This window comes from Lynx rufus, unplaced genomic scaffold (assembly GCF_022079265.1).
Source record: "Lynx rufus isolate CCGP_SWC_20201006 ecotype Redwood Valley unplaced genomic scaffold, mLynRuf1.p SCAF_11, whole genome shotgun sequence".
Classification (NCBI taxonomy): domain Eukaryota; kingdom Metazoa; phylum Chordata; class Mammalia; order Carnivora; family Felidae; genus Lynx; species Lynx rufus.
The window spans coordinates 5,682,530-5,701,522 of NW_025814825.1; the positions used below are offsets into that span (position 1 = coordinate 5,682,530).

An 18,993-nucleotide genomic window follows, 5' to 3' on the forward strand; every position below is an offset into this window, starting at 1 on the left:
CAGCAACAGAAACTCAACCCAGCTCAAAATGGTTGTAAGAGACCCTGTGGTTTCCTACCTGTCAGTCATCCCCTTTCTTTCTGTTAATAGAACCCGGATCTTGTTCAGCTAACCCTCCTCCTCACAGTCCAGTGTTTTACTATACCCATATGGTAACTCCATTCCCCTTGACAGTGAGCAACTAAAGAATGGACAAATGACATAATTGCAGCCAATCAGGTGCAAAGGGATGTATGCAGGAGGGCTCTGGAAAGGTTTCTGCACTGAATTAAAAAAGAGAGAGAGACACACACACAAAGTAATAATGTGATGGCCAGAACTACAACAGCCATGTTGCTACCTCAGGCTACCTCCCCTGAGAACTATTCCAACCACCCTGAAAAGGAGAGTCTAGAATGATGGAAAGAACTTGAGTCCTTGAAGGCATTGTTAAGTCACCAAATCAACCAACCCCAGAGCTCTCCTACCTTGGGGTTTTGATTATGTAAGATATAGATTTTTCATCACGTATATCAATAGAGTATCATGCAAGAAACACTGGTAAAATGAGATTAAATAAGAGTCCACACTAAGCACTTCTGACAGTGCCTGCCAGGTAGGAAATTTTAGCTATGATTATATCCTTCATATGTGTTTAAATTCCCAGCTCTGTCTTCTCTCTTGCCCTTTGAGTAAAGAGGCAAATAATGAAGGTAACTGGTCTATGTAATCCATTTCAGGTCTTCAGGAAGTCTCAGAAATATTCAACCTAAAACATGTATGTTGAACTATAGCAACAGTCTGAACAGAATCTATGCAAAGCAAAGGAGTATAGAGGTTTGAGCTAAGACTACCACCTTATCTCACCTGACTACAAAATCATAAAAACCCACAATAAAGGGATATAGTTTAGAGATTTACTGTGAATTTCCTGGTCATTAACTGAATCAAAACTGAAAGTAGTGTCTCTCCTCTTCCTTGTAAACTGCACACTTTATGAAGAAAAAGCAATATTCCCAGCCAACATGTGCCTGTTATGTAATAAATACATATTAGAGATTCTTTGAAAAGGGTGTGATTTATAGTTGGATCCTGCCAGCTACTTTGAAAGCATACCATTTTTCATGTAAAGCTAATTAGAGGATTCTTAATTAGCAAATCTTCCATTCAATAGATAGACAATGAAGATTTTTCACAACAATTGTAATATTTAGTTCTCTTTTTCTCATTTTAACAAAGCAAACTAGAAAGATACCATTTATAAAAATCTCTGTTCGGGGCGCCTGGGTGGCTCAGTCGGTTGGGCATCCGACTTCGGCTCAGGTCACGATCTCGCGGTCCATGAGTTCGAGCCCCGCATCGGGCTCTGGGCTGATGGCTCAGAGCCTGGAGCCTGCTTCCGATTCTGTGTCTCCCTCTCTCTCTGCCCCTCCCCCGCTCATGCTCTGTCTCTCTCTGTCTCTCTCTGTCTCAAAAATAAATAAAACGTTAAAAAAAAATTTAAAAAAAATCTCTGCTCAAGGCCTGCAAAGCTTATAACCTGGAAATGGTCAGGGAGAAGTGAGATATGTGGACCCTCCCACCCTTGACTTTGACTTGCTTTGGGATCTGGAGCAACTCATGTCCTTTCTAGTCTTTTTTCCCACCTATGAAATGGGGATGTTAAATCCAATGGGTGTCACCCAACCTCAGCATTTTGGAACACCTAATTCTTTAGGTGTTTGGCAGCGTGCCTGACATTTACCCACTAGACACCAGTAGCACCCCCATCCCCAGTCCACCCCAGTTAGGACCATCAAATATATCTTCAGACATTGCCAAATGTCCCCTGCGGTGGGGAGGCAAAATCACCCCAGCTGAGAACAACTGAATTAGATCAGGGGTAATAAATGCAGACAAAGGTCAAGCTATTATACAAATGAGAGAACTAGGCTAGATTAAAGAAAAGCACATTTGAGAACATGTATCCAATCAAAAGGGGAGAATACTCTTCACCTCCAGTGGACACTCACCATATGTTACAACTGTTCAAGAGAGGGCATGAATCCCATGATTCCATGAAATCGCTTGACTTTTTTTTTTTTTTTTTTTTAATGTTGGCAATTCCTTCCTTGTAGCAGTTAGGAAAGTAGGTTCTGGAACTATGCTGTCTGAGTTCAGACCCCAGGTTTACCTCTTACTGATTCCAATATTTGGCAAGTTCCTTAAAATCACTAGTTCTTGGTTTTATCACCTGTAAAATAAAGACAATAATAATACTCATAAAATAATTATCAGGATTAAATAACACAACATATGTGAAGGGATAAGAGCTTAATACATATTAGCCATAATTATTCCTAAGATATAAAAATACTATAAACGGGGCACCTGGGTGGCTCAGTCGGTTAAGCGGCTGAGTCTTGATTTCAGCTCAGGTCATGACCTCATGGTTCATGAGACTGAGCCCCTCAGTGGGCTCCACGCTAACAACAGAGAGCCTGTTTGGGATTTTCTCTCTCTCCCTCTTTCTCTGCCCCTCTCCCGCTCTTTCTCTCTTCCTCTCTCTCTTTCCTTCTCTCTCTCTCAAAATAAATAAAAACTATTGAGAGGATCATATGGTTCTTGTCCTTTCTTTTATTGATATGATGAATCATGTTAATTTTTTTGCGGATATTGAACCAGCCCTGCATCCCAGGTATAAATCCCACTTGGTCGCAGTGAATAATTTTTTTAATGTATTATTGGATCAGGTTGGCTAATACCTTGTTGAGGATTTTTGCATCCATGTTCACCAGGGAAATTGGTCTATAGTTCTCCTTTTTAGTGGGGTCTCTGGTTTTGGAATCAAGGTAATGCTGGCTTCATAGAAAAAGTTTGGAGGTTTTCCTTCCATTTCTATTTTTTGGAACAGTTTCAAGAGAATAGGTGTTAATTCTTCCTTAAATGTTTGGTAGAATTCCCCTGGAAAGCCATCTGGCCCTGGACTCTTGTTTTTTGGCAGATTTTTGTATTACTATGACTGTTGGGAATAACTATGTTGGCAGCCAAGTTACCATGCTTGATACAATGGCTATTTTCTAAAGCAATTAAAATAAAGGTGTAACAATTTGGTATATCAAATAAATAAATAAATAAATAAATAAATAAATAAATAAATAAAACTAAATAAAAATAACTTTAAAAAATACTATAAACTAAACTAAATATAGCTATAAGTCAGATTCAGCCTAAAGGCTACAGGTTTACAACTCTGAACTACAGGATTCCAAGGATTTCTTCAGGTTCCCTAAAGTTTTATGATTTCATTTCGTGGAAGCAAGGATACTGATTAGCTTCCGATTATTTCTATAGACTCTAGGTGAGGTGATAGAGCTCTTACACGAGCAAAGATCAGGTAGTCAGAACAGAATTCTAATTAAATGGCAAAACATATGTTCTTGGAGATCAGAAAGAGAGGTTGAAGAGCCATCTACATTTTTCATTTAAGAAAAGATTGGGTTTTGTTTCTCTTTTTAAAAAATGTACACAAAGGAGAAGAGCATCAAATTTGGAAACTGACATCCTCATCAGTATCCTCTTAACAGATGCCTTGACAATACAATGAGTTATTGCCTACTTTCTAGCTAAAACAAATTGACAATTATAAGTTGGTATCATTAGCTCAATCACTTTTCAGTGAGATAGCTGATAGAGGCAATAATAGATTGGCTTCTCCATCCTTATCCTCCCACTGGAAAACAACATATCCACTCCTGATCAATACTTTGATCTGAGTTACTTATAATGCTGTCAGACATGAATGTCTGCTTCACTCCAGGGTGAAGAAATAAGATAGTTTTGCAAAATTTAGGCCAGATATTACATTGTCTTGGGTGAGCTGTTCTTCTGGTCTAGAGCCACATAACCAAATCAGCACTGTAGAGGATTACAGAAAGTAAAGGGGCAGTTGCCTTTAATAATAATAATAATAATAATAATAATAATAATAATGTGCCACTGCCTTTATTAAAACTATGTCAGGGAGATATGGAGTAGAATGAACTCATGGTAGCCCATGTATTTGAACAACATCTCAGGAAAATGATTTGAGAACGTGCCTTAAATGCTTTAAAATAAAAGCTTTAACCATTTGATCCATAATTAACCTCCCATGAATCTGTCACAAGGAAATTAAGAACCTAGAATCAAAATGTATGCATAGAGATGTTCCACATAATGTTATTTATAATAGAAAAAGTAGGTACCAAACCAAATGACCAGTATTAGAAAAATGCAAAATTTATTAAGGAATAGCCCTATGATGAACTATTATGCAATTAATTAGAAATGGTGTTTCAAGGAATATTTCACTTCATGAGAACATTCTTAATATATAATGCTATGCCAAAAAAAGTGATAAAAAATTGGATATGCAATGTGATGCCAATTGTGTGTATGTATGTGTGTATAGTACGTCAAAATGTGAACTCTAGTTATTTTTAGGTGGAATTATAAGTAATCTTCATTTCCATTTATAAACTTCTCTGCATTTTCTAAATTCTTTGATGGACCTCAGATTGCCACATGCAGTTGTGCAGTTGTGCACTGAAGAAGGGAACCAAGCCCACAGAGCACTCCATGTCATGGACCCATGCACTGCCTCTGTTCAGAGAGGATGACTTTTAATTTAAAATTTTTTTAAGTATATTTATTTATTTTGAGAGAGAGAGAGAGTGAGAATGAGAGGGAGAGGGGCAGGGAGAGAGGGAGAGAGAGAGAGTATCCCAAGCAGGCTCCACATTGTCAGTGCAGAGTCCAGTCCAACACGGGGCTTGATCTCACGAACTGTGAGATCGTGACCTGAGCTGAGATCAAGAGTCAGACGCTTAACCAACTGAGCCCCCTCAGATACCCTGAGAGGATGACTTTTTAAACTCATACAATAGCACCATGAAGGATACTGTTCCATAATCATAGTTTTATGGTCAGAAAAAGGGGAAAGTAATATAAAAAATGAATAATACCATCAATACCAGGGGTGGATAAGAGTCTATGTGAAGCTTGAGGCTCATATAGTTTAGGAGGCCTCTTTGTAAAAAGAATATAAACTTTTAATTATAAAATTAGTGACTGATGTGTATTTCAATTTAGAATGAGAAAATAAGTCACACACACATAACACGCACACACACACACACACACACACACACACACACAAATCCTGGAGCTTTAGAGATTAGTTCTTTTCTCTTGTAACTTAGCAGAAATGCTTATATGGAAGTGCTCTCAGGTTGCAGTCTGGCTCCCCTGCCCATGACACTCTACTACCCTCAGCAACACTCAGCTGTCTTGGGGGTCCACTCAAGTGAAAGACCCTGGATGAAGCTTGTGTTTCACTTGTGCCATAGTAAATCTGGCTCTGATCTTTAGAGAAAGAAAAAGCAGATAAACTCAGAGCCAGATACTATTTTCACAAGTAAATTTACATAAATAACATGGCTCCAAATCAAACAATCTAAAAAGTAACTTAAGTACCCAACACTACAAAATTTAGCACGGGCATTTGATAAATGCCCATTAATGTTTATTAACATTTGGGAAGTTTTCTGCTTTATCCACCTTATGTTTAATATTAATTCATTTTTTTAAGTTTTATAATTTTAAAAAAGTTAATCTCAAGGTCCTCTGCCATACCTAGAGCTCTCCATGGGCAGGAGAGCTAAGAAAAAAATCTTTGGGAGTCCACAACAGCTTCTTAAGGCAGAGAAATAGTATAGGATTCAGAGCAGGTCTGTCCCTAGTGAGCCACAGAGAATATTGAACTAAGTTCCTATCACAGAAGGGTAACAGCAAAAGAGTGCTCCTTCAGTTAAAACAAAACAAAACTAAAGCCCAAACAACAATCAGAACAGACTTTCATATAAATACTACCAGTCAAAACCCAATTGCCAGAGTATCATCTAGATCAGTGGTTTTGCAACAATTTTAGAAAGCGAATTTTTTGAACCAAAACTTAAGCTGAACTCTAATATATAAATGAATAAGTATTTTTAATGTTACCCAAAATGTATAAAAACACCTAGAGCTACAACTATCTTCAACATGTCATTACAACATGGCATGCTATGTGTTCATAACTCAACTGACAAACTATTTTAAAGTTGACAATGGCATTTGCAGGCTACCCAATTTTACATGTTGTACATAATGCCCAAATCGCCAAAAAAAGACCAGTACAGAGTTATAATGTTCTTATTCAGTGACATCCATATAAGATATTCAAATTTATGCACAGAATGGGGAAAAACACCGTAAATAAGATTGGAAGACAAATTATATAGTCTGGAGGGAAATATTCACACACATATAACAGATTGTATATATATAATTGGGATTCCAGAAAGAGAAAAAAAAGAAAGGGACTGAAGAAGTATTTGAAGAGATAATGGCTGAAATTTTTTCAAAATTGTTGAAAGATATCAACCCACAGATACAAGATCAGCAAACCCCAAACAATCTAAAAACAACAACAACAACAAATCCACACTTAGGCACATTATAGTCAAACAGTTGAAAACAAACAACAAACCAAATCAGAAAATCTTGAAAGCAAATGGAGGCTTCAAAAGGTGGGATGAGGCACATATTTTATATAACTAAAGAATAATAAGGATGAGAACTAACTTCTCATCAAAAATAGTGGCCAGAAGACAATGGCATGACATCTCTAAGTACTAAAAGAAAAAACCTGCCAACTCTGAAATTCTATATCCAGTGAATATATCTTTCAAAACTGGAGATGAAATAAAGACATTCTTAGACAAAAGTTGAAAGAATTTTTCTCCACAGACCGTACCACATGAAATGCAAAGAGAAGATTTTTTGTTTTGGGGTTTTTTTATTAATTTTTTTTAATTAATGCTTTTTATTTATTTTTGAGAGGAAGAGAGAGACAGAGTGTGAGTGGGGGAAGGGCAGAGAGAGAGAGGGAGACACAGAATCGGAAGCAGGCTCCAGGCTCTGAGCTGTCAGCACAGAGCCTGACACAGGGCTTGAACTCAAGAACCGTGAGATCATGACCCGAGCTGAAGTCAATGCTTAACTGACTGAGCCACCCAGGTGCCCCAGTTTTTTTTTTAAGTAGACTTCACATCAGCATGGAGCCCAGTGCAGAGCCTGAACTCATGACCCTGAGATCAAGGCCTGAGCTGAGATCAAGAGTTCGATGTTCGGGGCGCCTGGGTGGCACAGTCGGTTAAGCGTCCGACTTCAGCCAGGTCACGATCTCGCGGTCCGGGAGTTCGAGCCCCGTGTCGGGCTCTGGGCTGATGGCTCGGAGCCTGGAGCCTGTTTCCGATTCTGTGTCTCCCTCTCTCTCTGCCCCTCCCCTGTTCATGCTCTGTCTCTCTCTGTCCCAAAAATAAATAAACGAAAAAAAAAATTAAAAAAAAAAAAAGAGTTCGATGTTCAACTGACTGAGCCACCCAGGAGCCCCAACAAAGACAAGTTCTGCAGGCTGAACAGAAATGGTACCAGATGAAAACCTGGCTGTGCAAGAAGGAATTAAGCACTCCAGAAAGGAAAATATGTCAGTATACCAATATTATTTTGAACGTTTTCATATATGTGCATTATGTCTAAATTTCCTTAAAATAACTTTAATCATTTGCCATAAAAATAACAATGCATCGTGGGGTGTATGGAATAGGCATAAGTACAATGAAATGACAAGAACAAGAGCACACAAGACTAAAGGATGATACTTGGGAAGTTTACTGTTCTGAGAATAGAGAGAATGGAAGACAGGCAATGTTTGAGGAAATTATCACCAAGAAACTGCCAGAACCAAAAAAAAAAAAAAAAAAAGATAAGCATCCTCAGATCGAATGAGTGCCACTACTCATATACACAACAAAATTTTTAAATCAGTCTCTAGACATCATAGTGAAATTTCAGAAACTCAAGAACACATATAAAATACTGAAAGAAAACTATGCTTTAAGAAAGAAAACAAATATCTTCAGAGATTCAAATCTCAGAAGATTTAGCATTCACTGGTGATCTTCTAAAGGAATACTCCAGAATGTACTCCAACAGAGAAACAAATGAACATAGTAGGAAGGAGTGGGAGATAAGAAACATTTATTTATTTTTAAGTTTATTTATTTATTTTGAGAAAGAGAGAAAGTGAGAGTAGGGGAGGAGTAGAGAGAGAGAGAGAGAGAGGGAGAGAGGGAGAGACAGAGGATCCCAAGCAGGCTCCATGCTGACCGCGCAGAGCCTGATGTGGGGCTTGAACTCGTGAACCGTGAGATCATGACCTGAGCCGAAATCAGATGCTTAAACCAACTGAGCCACCCAGGCGCCCCAAGAAATATTTATAAGCAAAGAATACAATGAATGGATTAGTTCTAAACAAGTATTTATTTAAAAGGACAGAGCAATTTAGAAGTAACATTCTAGATCATATGAATATTGAAAGCAGAGGAGGCACAAAGAGAAGTAAATGTTCTTGTCTTGACCTAGAGAGGGACACAGACTGATTATAACTCTTGTCTTTATTACAAAAATATATTCATGGATATGTAACAAAAACTACAATGTTAAAAAAAACCCTTAACCAATAAAAGAATAGAAATGGAACATATAATTTTAAACCAACAGAAGGGAAAATGGAACAAAGAGCACTTCCTAACTTTATGTTTTTAACAGCACAGAAAATTGCATAGAAGGATAATACCAAACTTACCTGTGTGTTTCTATGTGTGTATGTTTCTGTGTAAACACTATGTGCATCTGTGTGTATATTTGGTATGAGTCTTTGTGTGTATATCTGGTGTGTGTCTATGTGTATAATCTTGTGTGTGTGTGGATGTAAACATTATTATATACCATTTTTCTTCACAAAAATAAGATCCCACTGTACTGTTTTTTTCCTTTTCTACCTAGCATGCCATAAATGTTACAGGCAACCTAGCAATCAACAGCCCTGAGGGCAACAAAGCCAGGAAGCTCGATCATCTCGGGACCCATGGCTCACTATGAATGATCCTGGAAAAAATGGTGGGAACTGGGAGACTTGATTCATTTTCCTAAGGAACAACATTGTAGGTGGGCTTCGAAAATTGAGTGCAAATCCAGAGCTGAAATACCAATAGTTCTAGCCCTGAGTGCTCCCATGGGGAGCAGAGGAAAAGAAGGCGGCTCAAATTCCCAAATCTTGATCAGCTGAACAGTATAGTGGTTCAGAGTATTTTCTCCAGAGACAGGCTGCCTGGGTTCAAGTGCTTACTAGCTGTGGGCAAGTCACTTAATCTTTCTTTGCCTCTGTTTTGTCGTCTATAAAATGGAGATCATAATGAGGCCTCCCTAATAGGGGTGTGGTGAGGATTAAATGAGCTAATATATAGCAATCACTCAAATGATGCCTGCCTCATAAATAGCATTCTGTAATTGTTGTGATATCTAGGATACCAGGGAAATAGACAGAGGTATGAATGGAGCAGAACCAGCCATGGGCTAATGTTTGCTGGGGTTGAGTGATGGGCACATAGGGCTCTACTTCTAGGATACGTTCACATTCTCTATAATAAAAATGCTTTGTAAAAAAAGCACTCTATAAGTATTAGCTGCTGTGATAGAAAGTGCCAAAAAGAAATGTATCTTCACTTCGGTCACAACTGTGCTACAATGAGAAACACAAGGTGTCGTATACAAAGCGGCTGTTAGACAAAGGTATGTCATCAATGATGTCATTGATGTCATCAATTCTTGTTATGTGATGTGACCTTAGAGGCTTTATCAAGGTGCTGACCCTCCTGCCCCTCCTCCAACCCCTAAAATTTGTCTCTCAGGCAGCCTCATGGATGCCTGAAATATTCCCATGAAAACCCCAGCTTAAGTTTTTATAACCTAGTCAAAAAGGTGGGGGTGGGGGTAGGGAGAAGGGTGTGAGGGAACAGAAATAAATAGTTAAAGCAAAGCTGCTGTCACTGTCCTCATAAAACACTCTTACATGTTTATTCTCTTCAGAGATAATATTTTGATGAGAATAAAAGAGCCAGAATATAAGAAGGCAAAAGAGAGGTAGGGAGGCAGGAAGGGAGGAGGACCCAGATGGAGAAGCAGACCTCTCTGTCCAAACGGACTTTGTGTCAACCCTGAAGGAAGCCCAAGAAATTGCTGCAGGACAGAGGAAAAGAACCTTCTTAGTCTTGTTATTCAAATTGTGGTCTCTAGGCCTGCAGCTCCAGTATCACCTGGAAATTTGTAGGACACACAGAAACTCAGCCTCACCCTAGACCTAGTGAACCAGACTATTTTTACAAGGTTCCAGGTAATTCTCATGCACATGAAATTGTGAGAACTAACCCAAGACCTAGATATGCTGGCCCTTAGCAAATGTCTGGATAAATGGCTTTTCTGAACAGATGGAGGAGAACAGTGCCAGCTTTGCTTTTATTCAGCAACCTTGCATTCATTCTGTATCCACAGGGTGTATAGAATTATGTAATGCTGTGGTTCTTTGGTTCTTAGCCATTGGTATAAGTTAGAATCACCTGGGGTACTACTAACAATAGTTGTCCAGGTCCCATCCTCAGAAATTCTGATTCAATTGTTCTGGGAGGGACTCAGTCTAAAATGGTAGCAGCTGACTTTGTTGTTTTGCAAGATACTTTGTACCAAGTAATAGGACTCCTGGTGAGGATCCATGGATGAGCCATTGAGCCTACCTATCCTCGCTGAAGACAAAGGCAGTGAAGATGCCAGGAGTCAATGCCATAGAAGAAGGAAAAATTTATCCCAACCTTGTATTGTCTTTTTCCTTTTACAGATGCCCCAGAATCTATGAACCTCTTGCTGGTTAGTGTGGGTGGTTGGATGGGAAGGAGGCTGATGTATCTGTGATGGATTTTATAGGGTTTGACCTTTCTCCAAATAGATTAACCTGTTGCCTGAGTCATGACCCCTTTGGAGATATGTTTCCTCTGGTCTCTTTTTCTCCTCTTCCTCCTTCCCCCAACACACACATGCAATGGGGGTCAAAAATTGTCATATAGAACCTGGGTGGCCTCAAATTCTGCTGAATCTCGTTTCTTTGGCTTCCTTGACCTTAGGGAGGTTAAGCAGAGCAAAGCTGTCAATCAGCCTTGAAGCTGGACTTTACATGGCTATTCCTGATCCAAACACCAATGTGTAGATTCTAGTCAACCCCTTTCTGGTTGGGAATCACTTACTTCTGACCCACCCCGTCAATAAGGAGGTGCCCGTTAGCATAACAGGCCCAGTTGCATCCCTCAGTCTCCACTACCAGAAAATTTAATACAGTAATTGTGTCCTCTGCCTCTCTGTCTTTAACTTTGTTTAATTAAAATTATGCCCATTGCAAGGTAAAGGCAATGGGAAGGTAAGACTAGGGCCATGGCCTATCTGGGCATTGTTTTCTCATTAAAAACTTTCAGCAAAACTTAAATGTCTTCACAATAACTCAGAATTCATCAAGGAAATTCAGGCTCTCAATTCCCTTTCCTTTGTCTTCAAGTGTCTCATTCAGGGATAAGAGAAATGGGAAAATGAAGGATTCATGAATAACCAAAGCTAAATCCAAGTGAGGAAGAAGTGAATTAATACATGAAAAGCACAGCTTGTGATGAAGGAAAGGGTGTAGGTGAAATTAGTTCTGACTTCCAAATGCTTCGATCAGTGTGAGCATTTAAAACTTCTAAGGGCAGGAAATGCCTATGCTGAGGTGGTGCTATGGAAAGGAGAGGCGTCATTAAACTCCAGGCTGCCTGTCAGAGATGCTCCAGTCTCCTAACTTGCGACACATCTGTGGAGTTTTTGCAGGAGAGCAGGCTGTCACGTTCAGGAAGAGACGGCACTCTCAAACTAACTCCTCCTCCCTTTGATGCCTGTAGAACTTGGCCATTAAAATCTGCCTTGGGCTAAAACTCAGCAGGCAAGTTTCCAGTCCAGGAACAGCTTTGACAAAATTTTAATAAAATTAGAACCAGATTGGCATTGGGGGATTTGAGTAGGAGAAAAGTTGATCTATATATGTAGATTGACATGAGAACGGCCAGACTCTCACTGTGGAACGCCACATAGCAGTAACTCTTGGCCTGCTGGCATTCAGCACACAACTACTAGTGTCCTTGATCCATGAATTTTCTTAGACATTGTTAAGGCATTTAAAAGGCCCTATGCTTAAAAAAAAAAAAAACAAAAAAAAAAAAAAACAACTATGTTTGGGCAAAGTTCACTCACTTCAGTATTGTTCTGTACTAGCTGGCTAAAAAAGATGAAAGCTTTAAGAAGAACAAAAGTATCTCAAGTCATTTGAGGCATGTGGTTAAGTTTTGTTGTAAAGCGATAGAATAATTGCATTGCTTGAAAATGCAAAAGTATTTTCTTTTGAAAACTTAATTTTGTAATATTAGCCTTTCTATAGGATTCTTGGTCCTTGAAGCAAAGAAGATTGGCTTACTTCTGGATATGGGCAGCACACATACCTCTATGTTTATTGTAAGGGATGTAATAATGGCTGCATTTCACTCAAAAACAGAAAGAAAGATCAGAGAACTTCAAAATATGTATTCAATCCATTCCATTCCTTTTGCCATTCTCTTTCCACATGTCTACACCACACAAGGGAACTGCAAGTTACAGTCCTGTCCCTTGCCATTTGTTAGGAACTGTAGCTACTCATAGTGACAGAATCTTGCCATCACTTTGACTTCTGTCGTACATACTCAGTATGTTACCAACACTTTACGGAGAAACACTGGAAGATTTTTCTCTAACACTTAGCCTTGTCTAAGTTTATTAAATAGAAAAGCAACCACTTCGCATACACAGTAAGGACTCTCCAAGTTATTTTTCAAGTATACCTTATAGATGTATTATGCCAGCAAAGACTGAAAGATCCCCACTAAAATGCCTCATCTGTATCCTGTTCTCCTTGGTCCAATTGCTCATTTCATGAAAGTCAAAGAGAAGACCATGTTCTAAGAATGCTATGTAAATTCTCTAAAATTAGTGTGAGACTATTTTCACCCTGCCCACCCCTACTCTACTGATGCTGAAGAAGAAGAAGAAGAAGAAGAAGAAGAAGAAGAAGAAGAAGAAGAAGAAATACAAATCCGAGACTATAAATGGTTGGCTCCCATGGATTCCTGTAGCCTAATACCAATGGAAAAAATACATTTGCTAAATATTCATCTTTTCATAACTAGAATCACTCTCAACCACCATTTGATCCTTTGGGGATTCAAACTGGCAATAATAACATTAAAATGGAATTCTGTTGTTGGGTTTTGTTTTGTTTTGTTTTATTTTTAACACACAAAGAAACCAACTCTATGATGGTTTAATCATCTATGTTTTCTTGCTGCACTAGCAGATTGATTTTATGTATTTATGTGCTTTTTCGCCATTTTTCCTGAGGTCATAGTTATAGGCAGTGTGTTTAACCTTTGCATGAATTCCAATGCCAGAGCTAAATAGCAGTGAAGGCTTCCAGGACAAGTTCTCCTAAAAGCACATCCTTGCTAAGTCAGCTCTTCTCCTTAAAAATGTAACCCTTTTAAGTGCCCCTAACTGGAAATTTATGTTTAATGTTTTCTTGGGTTTCATGTCCAGGAGATCCTTTTGGATGAATGCCATAACTACTTTGGGCCAGGATCAGGAAAATCTTTATTGTGAACATTTTGAGAATGTTTCATTTCTTGGATATATTTTCAGAGCTGACTAGTTGTTCTGCTTTGACAAAAGCCTATCAGTTGGTTGGGTTTTTTTTTCCCATTTTATTTTGGATCAGAACCCTCAAGATCTCATGTGCCCATTAGTCCCTGGCTAGGGCCAAAGATCAGATGACTTCCCACAGAGCCAAATATGGAGAAAACAAAACAAAACTCACTGGGTGGTATAGCAGGAGGAAGAAGAGGGATGTTCCACTTTCAAAACAGCTTAAACTAGGCTGTATTCCCATGATGCAGGAAGAATCCCTCCCACATCATGCACATGTTTGATAGGCTATGACAGTTAGTATTTTGCCCTCAGTATGCTCAGCTCATGTCCAATAGTAGGTAATGTGTGATCCCTGATCTTACATTACCTTCAATCTAGTTGAAGAATAAGCTGCTGACACCTAAAATGACTAGTAAATTGCTGGCAAACAGGTGTTAAAATAATGTCTGAAGACTAGTTAGTAAAACATACCAAATCTGTTTTTCAAAAATGTCTCAGTTCATAATAATTCTTATGTGGCTATCGACCATAAAAATGGCATCCCTAATAATAGCCCTTGTTTCCAATTTTAATTCAAGACTTCTAACCATTGCTAATTTATCATTAACCTTCTAGTCAGTGAGATTCTGTTAGAGATTGATAGAATGATTTTTTTTAAAGATAGAATGGTGGGACCCCAAAAGATACTAGCAGCTGTCAGTAAACTGTGTTCTAGTTATTTTGACCTAGAGATGATTATTATGACTCAATAAATCTATTATTGGAATCAAAACTTTTTTTTAAGTAACTTACTGTTGTAACTGAACAAACCCCACAAATCGAAAAAGTCATGTGGCCACAGTATCACATGAGGTGGTGAAATGTCAGCCACAGACATCCACCCAAAAACACTGTAGTGTTCACTTGCACAATCAAAACAAACTTATTAAGCAGTACACTATGCCAAGCAAAGTACAGAGATGAATGAAAACAAATGGTTAAGTAATATACCAAGGAACAAATTAATAAAATTCAGTGTGATAATTACTATTAGCAAAAGAATCTAAAAGTATTACAGGAACACTTATAGGAAAGAAAAACTCTTTTTAGGGGCGCCTGGGTGGCGCAGTCGGTTAAGCGTCCGACTTCAGCCAGGTCACGATCTCGCGGTCCGTGAGTTCGAGCCCCGCGTCGGGCTCTGGGCTGATGGCTCGGAGCCTGGAGCCTGTTTCCGATTCTGTGTCTCCCTCTCTCTCTGCCCCTCCCCCGTTCATGCTCTGCCTCTCTCTGTCCCAAAAATAAATAAACGTTGAAAAAAAAAAATTTTTAAAAAAAAAAAGAAAAACTCTTTTTAGAAGGAATCAGGAAAGGCATCACAGAGGAGGTAACTTTTGACATGTGTCTTCAAGGATGAATAGGAATCATGAGCATAGCATGAGTAGCAGGCACAGCATATATACATACATGTAACATATATAACAACTATATTTACCATTTTGAACAAAATGAAGGTTAGAAGCTTGAGACACACATTTCCAAGAGACTGGCTTGGCATAGTTGGAAAAAAGGGCATGGGGGAGGCACGGGGCCAACGCTAGGAAACTATATTGCAGGATTGTGAAGATTATGTACATATGGGGATATGTATATACCCTGTTAAAGAGCCAGGAGGAAAACTACTAAATGCTTTTAAACAGAAGAATAATTTGATGAATAAGTAAAGGATATATAGAAGGAGAGATATGAGGTGGGCAAGGAAGGCCAATATTACAATAACCAGGGAAAAACATAATGAGAACCTAGACTATTTATATATTTGTTTTCACCATATTCTAGAGAAAAAAGGAAGTTAACATCCAAAGATACATAAATATAAGGGGCATAAAATAAATGTGGAGCCAATGAAAAATGAAAAACAAGGATCAAAAGGCTCCATTTGGGGTGGAGCCACAAATCAAGAGTTAAAAATAAATTGCTCTATATATTTGTTACTGATTGCTTAAGGGAAGTACAACTCACTCTTCTCGGTATTGACACGAGACAGGAACATCTTACAGAGCAAAAGGAGGTCTCTGTGAAGTCATGAGTAACACCCTTGATAATCTCTTTTCAACTAGCTCTCTGAAGATCTGGTTTGATACAGGGTTAGATTTCATCTTCAAGCCATCCTTCACTCCCTTTTCTGAGCTGAACTCTTAATAAAAACTGGATGTCCAAAGCTGGAAAGGGCTTCAACTAACAAGAGTCTCAAATTACTCTATGTTGCCATTAATCACAAGTCTTTTTGTCTTAGTAGATAATCAAGTTGAAGAAAGGACTGATATCTCTTCTAAAGGTTGAGGATGGCTCTTCATAAGAATGGAGAAAACATAAGAGAAAACCTTCTCTATAGAAGTGAGTCAAGGGAGGGTATATACAGGTAAGGGAGGTCCTAATAGAGGCAGAGGTAATGAGGATGGAGAAAAGAGCCGATGTTTGAGAAATATTTCCAAGGCACAAATTAATAGAGCTATTCACCAACTGGATATGAAAAACGGGGGGAAAATACAGTAGAGTTGAAGTTGCCTTCAAAGTCTTTGCTTGGACACTTGGATAAATGGTGGTGACAAAAGAAACAAAATAGGATAGAATAGGTAGGATTTCTGTAGAATCCAGAATCTGTAGAATCCAGTTTTGATAAAATAATATTTAAAATAAGGTGTTCTGGAAGCAATTAGAAATAGGCATCTATAACTCTAGTGAGAGGTCTAGAATGAAATGATACACTTATATATTGCTGACCTTTTGGAAGCAGGTAGAAACCTAGTAGCATATGAAACCATCTTGGGGAAACCTAGAGAGTGAAAGACGAGAAGATGGGAGTGGAGGAAAAACAGGGTGAGAGGACCAAGGGGAGTATACTAAAGAAGAAACAGTGAGGGTTAGGCAGATGACAAGGAGCTATGAAAAGGGTCAAGAAAATAATTCAGAAGTTGAGAACTTCTACTAGGGAAGGGTCATATTGCAGAAGCCCACGGAGGAAGAGGAGGAGGAAATGGCCAATTGAGCCATCCCTACAAAGGTTTCAAGGGGGATAAGGATCAAAAAACAAAATGCCACAGGGTCATCAGTAATGTTAGTTATAACAGTTTCCATCGAAGTTATCTAGAGATCAACTCTACAGGCCTGATATACGGTAGAATGCAAAAGAGTGGAGAAAGCATGTGTGGGCTACTCATACAATAAATCTGACTGAGGAATGAGGATAAGTCAGTAACCTGAAGAAGAGGAAGACTCAAGCAAACATTTTGGTCGACAGACGTTATCAAAATAAGGTTACTCACAAATAAGTGTGAAATTCCCTCTTAAATCCAACTGTCTAGAATTTCTATCTTCACAAGAAAGTAGCTTTATGAGTTAGGGAAGCAGCAAGTTGCAAAAACAACAAACAAACAAAGCTAATGCGCTGGCTTCAAGGAAGAGGGATTTGTCTTACATGACAAGAATTCCAGAGGTAATAGTTAGGGCTGGGGCAGTGGCTGCACAGTGGAATCAGGAACTCAGACTCTTACTATCTTTCTGTTCTGCCATTTGTCACTCATGGTTACAAGATGATTGTCGCACCTTGGGTCTGCCTATCCACTTTGCAGAAAAGAAAACAAAAAACAAGGGCAAAGAGTAAAAGGGAAATGACTATTGAGTCTGTCTCTTTTTCTCAGGAAAGGAAAAACTTTCTCAGAAACCTCACTCAATTACTTCTGCTTGTATTTCACTGGCCAGAATAGTGTCACATTGCCATCACTAGCTAGAAGTTGACTAGGCAAAAGGCAGTTATGGATAAAAGTTAGGTTATCCCTCACCATCACCCACAAAGAGTGTCTGTCACCCTAGTAAATGATGAAAAAAGTGGTGAACAACCAAAATTAAAATGAAAAAATATATAAAATCTGCCTGAAAAAAAAAAAGACAAGCGTTAATTATATGCTTCCTCCAGCTACCCACTCAATGAAGAGAGCTCCCAGAGATAGAGTTGAGGTGTGTGTGTGTTAAAAAGATCATTGTCATGCCTTGACCCTGGCAAATGGAAGATCACTATTCCAGACCCCAGCTTTAAATCATATACAATTAGACAATGAGGCATTGTCTATTCTTGTTGCAGATATGGTTGCCACCATTGCTATTTCATGAAGATTTTATCCCCAGGCTTACTTACTATCATTGTCAACATTACTCCTTACCTAATTTTTAGTGATTTAAATATCCAAGTAGATTATCTTTCCAAGAGGCTGGACTCTTGGTTCCTTAACCTCCTTCCCTCTGATGACCTTACTCTCCACCCTAACTCAGCTTCTCTTTCTCAAGGTCAAACTTTAACCTACTCCTTACCAACAGCCACATCACTCCCATAATCTCTATTCTAACTATGTTCTCTGTCCTCCACCTCCTATCTTTTCACCTCTCTCCCTCTAGTGCCTTGACTCTGAGAATTGTCCCACAGCACTAGAATCTACAATCTATTGGTTCTACCACCTTTTTACTGTCCACACCACCCTCACAGCCTGATTTCTTTACATAAATTCCATAATCAGTTATTCCCTTGGGTCAGCCATCAGTTCTCTTGCTCTGTCCTCCCTTCAACTTACATGACAAATCACAATCTTGATTGACTCTCTACCTACTTCAGGTCTGTATCCAACGAGTTTAATATGACTGAAGAAAAATATAACATTTTGAATAGATTCATTTGAAATTCTTACTCACTAATTAGCAAGAGAGTCCTGAATGCTTCTTGGCACTCCTACTGCATTTTGCTGTTCCATTCACGTTTCCACCACACTAGACAACCATTCAACACCTTTCCTCTCTTTTCAAATTTCCAACCTCTTATCCCTATCCATTCTCATTTTTAGTTGATTATCATGCTTCTTATTTCTTGTAAAAAAAAATGGTGAAAACCAAAAGAGAAATTCCATGTTTCACTGTCACTTCTCCCCATAATACTCTGCTCTTATATCTGCCTTCCCACCTGTTACGATGGGTGAACTTCACAGGTCATGTTTAAGGTCAACCCCTCTGTTCTCCCTCTAGTTGTCTACTCTAAGTTGTCTGATCTTGTCTACTCTAAGACATTGCTTCAATGATGGCCTCCAACTCACCTGAGTAATCTGTGTGATCTCTTTTTAAAATCATTTCTATCAGTGTTCAAATATGCCGAAATTTCTTCCAGCTCAAAAAAAATTGTTGGATCCTCATACTCCCTCCAGCTATCACCTAAATTTTCTGTTTCCCTTTGAAGGAAATATTGGAAAGGAGTTTCCTCTTCCCATTGTCTCCAACTTCCCTCTC

At 38.7% G+C, this 18,993-nt stretch overlaps 1 long non-coding RNA gene across 2 annotated transcripts in view; it reads right to left on the reverse strand.

The window, feature by feature from the left end:
• LOC124506838 (uncharacterized) overlaps window positions 1–18,993 on the reverse strand; it is a 125,969-nt gene that overhangs the window by 61,695 nt on the left and 45,281 nt on the right. The window contains exons 1-2 of one of the 2 annotated variants that reach the window (XR_006960887.1): window positions 2,724–2,764; window positions 1,992–2,212 (exon numbers count right to left, since the gene is read on the reverse strand). This is a non-coding gene — a long non-coding RNA (uncharacterized LOC124506838). Of the gene's footprint in view, window positions 1–1,991; window positions 2,213–2,723; window positions 2,765–18,993 lie in introns of those variants that run through there. The other variant, XR_006960886.1, reaches the window with a different exon arrangement.